The sequence below is a fragment of the Bufo gargarizans genome, chromosome 9, assembly GCF_014858855.1.
Source record: "Bufo gargarizans isolate SCDJY-AF-19 chromosome 9, ASM1485885v1, whole genome shotgun sequence".
Taxonomy (NCBI): Eukaryota; Metazoa; Chordata; class Amphibia; order Anura; family Bufonidae; genus Bufo; species Bufo gargarizans.
In genome coordinates this window covers 104,903,260-104,910,669 of record NC_058088.1, presented here as the reverse complement: position 1 = coordinate 104,910,669, position 7,410 = coordinate 104,903,260, and positions in this window count along the sequence as shown.

Sequence of the window (7,410 nt, the reverse complement as noted above, 5' to 3'; positions counted from 1 at the left end):
CATCTCCAGTGTAACGTGTGCCCGCCTTACACCAACATCTGTCCTGTAACATCACATGTGCCCTGACCAACGCAGTTAAAGGATTTAATAGGGTACTCATTACAATAATAGGAGCTCTTAACCCTTTGAGGACCATAAGATTACCGTCATCAATATAAAAATAATTATATTTTTTTCCATTTAAGAATGTATTTGAACAATAAATAAAACCATTTCCACACTTGTGTCATTTTTGGGGGAGGAGTTATGACACAGGACAAATGTGACTTTTTACATTACTTTCAATGGAAGGCCAAAAGAAGCTAAATTGTTTTTGTTACAGCAACTGAAGTTCGTACACTTCAGTTGCTGTAACTAAGCCATTTCATGAAATAACTGGCAAAAAGCTAGATCCATTTGTTGATAAGAACTAATATTTTGACTCAAATAAAAAAAAAAGTATTTTAAGTTCTTAATCAGACGATACAGGCAATTAAAAACATGGGACAAATACGTCCCTTGGTCCTCAAAGGGTTAAGAGTCCTGTATTGTTATTTATCGTCACTACCTCTGTGAGTCGAGAGTGGGTAATATGCGTAACTGCTGCCTTCCTTGGATGTGGTAGCCGTTTCTCAAACTCCCTCTCCAGAATGAACCCTGATTCCCATTTACCCGTGGTCACTATGGTAGGCGCAGAAACTACCATCGAAAGTTGATAGGGCAGACATCCAAATGGATCTTTGATGTCACGGGGACGTGCGATCAACCAGAAATTATCTAGAGTCAACAAAGCGGCAGCAGGCCCTCGCCCATAATGTTGTCGATGGTTCGCTCACCTGCAGGCCCTCACATATAATTTTTTAGAGGGTCAGATCACCAGCAGGCCCTCACCTACAATCTTTAACAGGGTCAGCTCACCAGCAGTCCCTCACCTACAACTCCAGTCTCCCTATCCAAAAGTCTGGTCAACAAAATGCTCACCACCGGTGGTCACGTAACTAGTTACCACGGCAGAGGCTCGTTCATTATCCGAATTACCCAGAAAAATTTATCCACCAACTAAGAACCGCAATGCACCTCCACCCACAGAATCAAGAAAGAGCTATCTGTCAATCCTTTCCGTGTCCGGGCCAGGTGAGGTTTCCCATGTTAAGTCAATATAAGCTGCAGGCTCCACTCCTGGTGGTGCCCGTCCGTCAATTCCTTTAAGTTTCCCCGGAACCTAAAGACTTTGGTTTCCCGGAAGCTGTTCGGCGGGTCATGATAATAACGCCGCCGAATCGCCGGTTGACATCGTTTATGGTCGGAACTACGATGGTATCTTATCGTCTTCGAACCTCCGACTTTCGTTCTTGATTAATGAAAACATTCTTGGCAAATGCTTTCGCTGTGGTTCGCCTTGCACCGGTCCAAGAATTTCACCTCTAGCCGCGCAATATGGATGCCCTCGGCTGTTTTTTGGCATCACTTGCACTTTATTTGCAAGTAAATATACAGGAAAGAATGTTTCCTAGCAATGTTTCCTCTAAAAATGATTTTATGTTTGGTTTTGTGCGTATTATTGTCAGTCTGTAAAAGTGGCATGTAGACATCCTCCCCATGCTGTTCCTGAACTATTTCGGTGGTGTTTCCATCAATTTCTGACCTTTTCCTATGAACCAGCCCCCCCCCCCCCCTTCAGAGCAGGGGGTGCAAGAGTGTGCAAAGCAGTAATCAAAGAAAAAGGTGGCTACTTTGAAGAACCTAGAATATGAAATATTTTCAGTTGTTTCACACTTTTTTTGTTATGTATATAATTCCACATGTGTTAATTCATAGTTTTGATGCCTTCAGTGTGAATCTACAATTTTCATAGTCATGAAAATATAGAAAACTCTTTAAATGAGAAGGTGTGTCCAAACTTTTGGTCTGTACTATATATGAGACTTCTGCTGTATAGGAATACTTATTAGTAGTAAGTGTTCCTATACAGCAGAAGTCTTATATGTTTTGTTTTTTTAGCAATTGGCCATGCAGCTCTATAGTGTAGTGGTTAACATTCTGGGCTGTAATGTAGAAGCTTGTGAGTTTGAATCCCGTCAGAAATAGAGTCAAAATTTAATTTAAACAATGTTTTTAGCCATAATATATTTACATATATTATTATATATTTAGAATATATAATATATTCTAATATATGTAAATATATTATGGCTAAAAACCATCAGTAGTAGTTTCCCACATATTATGCATTCATATATATCAGAAGTATGATTTTATATAAAATATAAACTATATACATTTAATCTCTATTTCTGAAAGGTTTCTGCCAGGATTCAAACGCCCAACCTTGCACATTAGAGGCAAGGGTGTTAACCACTACACTACAGAGGTACATATTAGGCTACTTTCACACTAGCGTTCGGAGCGGGTCCGTCTGATGTTTCGTCAGACGGATACGCTCCTATAATGCAGACGTTTGCATCCGTTCAGAACGGATCCGTCTGCATTATAACTTAGAAAAATTTCTAAGTGTGAAAGTAGCCTGAGCGGATCCGTTCAGACTTTACATTGAAAGTCAATGGGGGACGGATCTGCTTGAAGATTGAGCCATATGGTGTCATCTTCAAGCGGATCCGTCCCCATTGACTTACATTATAAGTCGGAACGGATCCGCTCGCCTCCGCACGGCCAGGCGGACACCCGAATGCTGCTTGCAGCGTTCAGGTGTCCGCTCACTGAGCGGAGCGGAGGCTGAGCGCTGGCAGACGGATGCATTCTCAGTGGATCCGCCTCCACTGAGAATGCATTAGGGCCAGACGGCTGCGTTCAGGGCCGCTTGTGAGCCCCTTCAAACGGAGCTCACGAGCGGACACCTGAACGCAGGTGTGAAAGTAGCCTTAACCTGCACAGAAATATAAAATAAGTCTTCTGCTAAATATGAATAGTGATGGACGAACATCTGCCGGGACGCGAACGCGATAAAATGTTTGCGAACCGCAAGTTCGCGTCGGGTCCCATTCATTTTAATGACAGGCGAACCTAAAAAACCTTCAGCACATATTTGCAGCCAAGAAATAATTACTAGAAGTGCACAAATAGTCCCACAACATGGACAGTGACATACCAGATGTATTATTCGAATTTGCGATCTCCATAATGTTTTTTTTTCAATGCGAAATATCAGCACATTTTGGCCCCATTGAAAATGAATAGGTCAGCACCCGTTCCGCAAAATTGCGGAACGGATGCGGACCCATTTTGCGGACGTGTGAATGGAAAAGATATCCTTCAAAATGAAAATAAATTATTAAAGTTAAGCAAAAAACATAGATGTGGTAGGCAATAACAAGTGCTCGGCGGCACTGCACTAAATCAGGTGCTCGGCGGCACCAAATCAGAAACCATATGTCCTACCACAATCCAGGGGGTTCCAGTGCACATCGATGAATCCAGGAGGGAAAGCAAAAAAACATTCATCCCTGGGCTAGATGATGATGTGGTATTGAAGGACAGGGTGGACAAAGAACTGTCCCTGATATTGCCCTACAGGGGGGTGCTATTCTGGCCCTGATAGCCTAACCACAGACCACCCGCCCTGATAAGAGCGACCCCATCCGGATCCTTACCCTATATAAAAATGGCCCTAGTAAGCCCCTAGGCCCTTGACTTCCAGGTGATCACTATATAGATCTATGTGTTTTTAACTCATTATAAAAGTATATTATAAGTATATCGCACCCCTCTGTGTATCACACCTATCGATAGCACACCTATACTAGTGTTTAAAATGACTTTTGTGGCCCTATTAGCTAGTGTCTGGTGTCCCTAACTGTCCCTGCACCACACAGCGACCTCTCCCTACACTGGCAAAACACTGAATGTAAAATGGCGGCCAGATCAGGTTTATTTATAAGGTAGGGGGTATGTCCATGTGCTGAAATGTCTCAATTGGCTGTCCTGTACCACCTGATGGATGTGTTATTGGTCAAAGTTCTTCACAATGTAAAAGAATATGGCGGACGCAAATTTCTCCATATGTCCGCATGTTCGCTGAATCGTGAACACGCAAAGTTCGCCGCGAAACGACCGCCGGGCGAACCGCAAGGCCATCTCTAAATAGGAATACTCACTACATCAGAAACTACTATGAGGTTTTTCTGACACAGTTTAGCATTCATCTTTATAGCTGAGTGGATAAGGTCCTTGCCTCTAATGTACAATGTTGGGAGTTCAAATCCTGTCAGAAACCTTTCAGAAATTAGATTTAAATACACCGGGGTGTCCCCAAGCACAGACTCCATATATGGATATAGCTGTATATGGAGTCAGAGCAGGGACTCCTAAGCCAACTAGAATCCTGATACCCTCCCCTCTTCATAGCAGGGGGTGCCTGGGGTTCTCCCATTGACTTCCATTGTGCTCGGGTGCTCAGTAGAACACCAGAGCATTGCGAAGTGTTCTACTCGAGCACACAAGCACTTTGGTGCCCGATTAACACTAAAAACGACCCTTCTACGGAGGTTAGAGGGTAGTGCACATACTGAAGAACCACCAAAGATTAAATCTTTAAACGTTTTATTATACTCACAAGAGTGAACAAACATCCAAAATTGTGGACCCGTCTGACCCAGGTTTCACCCAGTTAGCTTTGTCAGGGGCGTGATATTTATATAGGAACGGATTTGGCACAGGAAATCCCTCCTCACAGTTATTTTTTCTTTTTTCTTACATATCACCTTCATTTAAATACAAAATAGATTTAAAAAGTTTTACATTTTATATATAGAAAACACTTCACCCATACTGTAATGCAAACATTGCAAAATCTGTTTTCTAAAACCCCTAGGTTTTCATTCATGAAAAGGTCACATGTCCGCTTCAACCCTAAGTCCGTCTCTACTACCATTCAATTTTATTTCATTCATGATTTAGTCATATAATGTCTTTCACCCAATGAAATATTCCTCGCTCAAAGTGCATAGTACAGACACAGCTACAATGTTACAGGTAAATTACCCCTATTTATCTACTCCACTAAGCAGGGTTTTAGGTCAAAATCAATGTTCAGCCTGTTTGGCTGTAAAGTATCCATTCTGTATATCCATTCAACCTCGAGGCGGTTGATATTAGCCACCGGATCCCCGCCACGTGAATTTGTCTTCACCTTTTCAATGCCTTCAAGCATCAGTCCTTTAGGATCTTTTCCATGAAATCTTTTAAAATGCAACGACGCGCTATGAATTTCGAAGCCTTTCTTTATATTTCTAATATGCTCTTGTATCCTAGTTTTTAGTTTGCGCATAGTCCTCACTACATACTGGAGCCCGCAAGGGCATTCCAATAGGTAAACAACCCCCATATGCTCACAGGTCATTTCTCCTTTAATTTTACAAATTAACCCCTTCTTTGATTGTAGTACTTGCATATTTTTCTTCTTTTTATCTTTCATGGTGCGGTTTCTGCAAGGAATGCAAAAACTGCAGCATGTGAACTGTATTTTTTCTTTCTTTTCTATTTTCATGGGGATGTGGCTGTGTGTGGTCTCGTATATACACTGGCAGATTGGGGGGGGGGGGGGGCAACGGGGCAAGTACCCTTCCCCCTGAGCTGCTCAGAAGTAGGGGCGGCGGCGGCAGGGCACAGGGAGATGAGCGCTTCCATTATGCAAGCACTCATCTCCATAGTCATTTGTATTGCCATACTCAGGACACCGATACAGATGCCTGTGCTGTGGGGCAGGGGAGGGAGAGGCGTGTCCCTTCCCCTTTCTATGATAGGTTGTAGTAGGCACTAGGCCGGCAGCCTATCAGAGGCCGGTGCAGGCGGCGCCTTGACGTCATCGTGCCGCCTGAGCCGTACAGCACGGGCCACAGGCCAGAAGAGGCCTGCATCGCATCGCTGACATGGAGGTAAGTATAAGTGTTTTATTTTTTTTTAGATGTGTCCAATAGTTTTACTGGAACATTGGGGGGGCCTCTTGTTACTGGCACATTGGGGGGGCTCTTGTTACTGGCACATTGGGGCGGCTCTTGTTACTGGCACATTGGGGGGCTCTTGTTACTGGCACATTGGGGGGGCTCTTGTTACTGGCACATGATGGGGGGCCTCTTGTTACTGGCACATGATGGGGGGCTCTTATTACTAGTACATAATGGGGGGCTCTTATTACTGGCACATGATGGGGGGCTCTTATTACTGGCACATGATGTGGCGGCTCTTATTACTGGCACATGATGGGGGGCTCTTATTACTGGCACATGATTGGGAGGCATCTATGGTGGCACATTTTACTGGCTCATTATTGGTGGGCACTATAGGGGCATCTACTGAGGCCACAAAGAAGGAGTATTTTATATGGGGGGCTCTGTACAGTGGCATTTTATACTGGGACACATTATAGTGGGTACTATGGGGAAGGGGGGAGAGGAGTACTATGGGGTCATCTACAGGGGGCACTAAGAAGGGGTATTTTAAACTTGCAAATTATGGCGGATACTGAGGGCATCTACTGGGGCACTATATATGGGACATTTTATACTGGTACATTATGGGGGGCACTAGGAGGTAGGGGGGAGAGGATCACTATGGGGGCACTATATAGGAGTATTTTATACTGGCACATTATGGGGGCACTATGGGGACATTAGCTCATCTGGGGGCATTACAAGGGGGTATTTTTTGCACATTATAAGGATAATTATTTCTACTGGGGGGGGCATTATGGTGGGCTTTATTACTCCCCCATGGTATGAGGCCCCTAGTAGCAGCACCAGCCTCTCCCTGCTCTGCTATTCCTTTGTCCCTTCTCCAAATCCTTATTATGAAATATTTCTCATTAGAATAAAACACATCAGCTCCGTCGAGCCCCCCAGCCAAAGTTTTGAAGTGGTGTCCGAGATCCCCAAGGGCCAACCCAAGTAGTTGTAAGTTTTCATGTGAAATATGTTTTTTATATACATATAGCATACACTGTGCCACATAATATACAGTATACCTCTACACTGTGTAGTCTGTTCTATAAGCACCATTGTTTTGTGGCGACGGACAGAAAATAATCTGGAAGTGCCCCTCCTGAGACCAGGCTCTGGATCCGCCACTGCACATATTAGGAGCTTTTCTGTATAATACTTCTGGTCTAGCTGGAATCAAGGTGCCTAGAGTGGGGTCCTTTTTTTAAGACTGTCCAATTTTTTCCAAGAGTGTTTTTCAAGGGTCTTATAATGGCATTAAATTGGGTAAAAAAAGTAAATCTATAATCTTTCTGTTCCCTATTAGTTTTTTTAGCAGTATTTTTGTCCCAAAACTCTACTTCTTTTCATTCTCTATTTAGATCCTCCTTATTATACCCTTTTTCCTCAAAACATTCTTGAATAGTCAGGCTCTGCTCATTATAATCTTTTGTATCTGTACAATTCCTACGTTTTCTAACAAATTGACCCTTAGGGATAT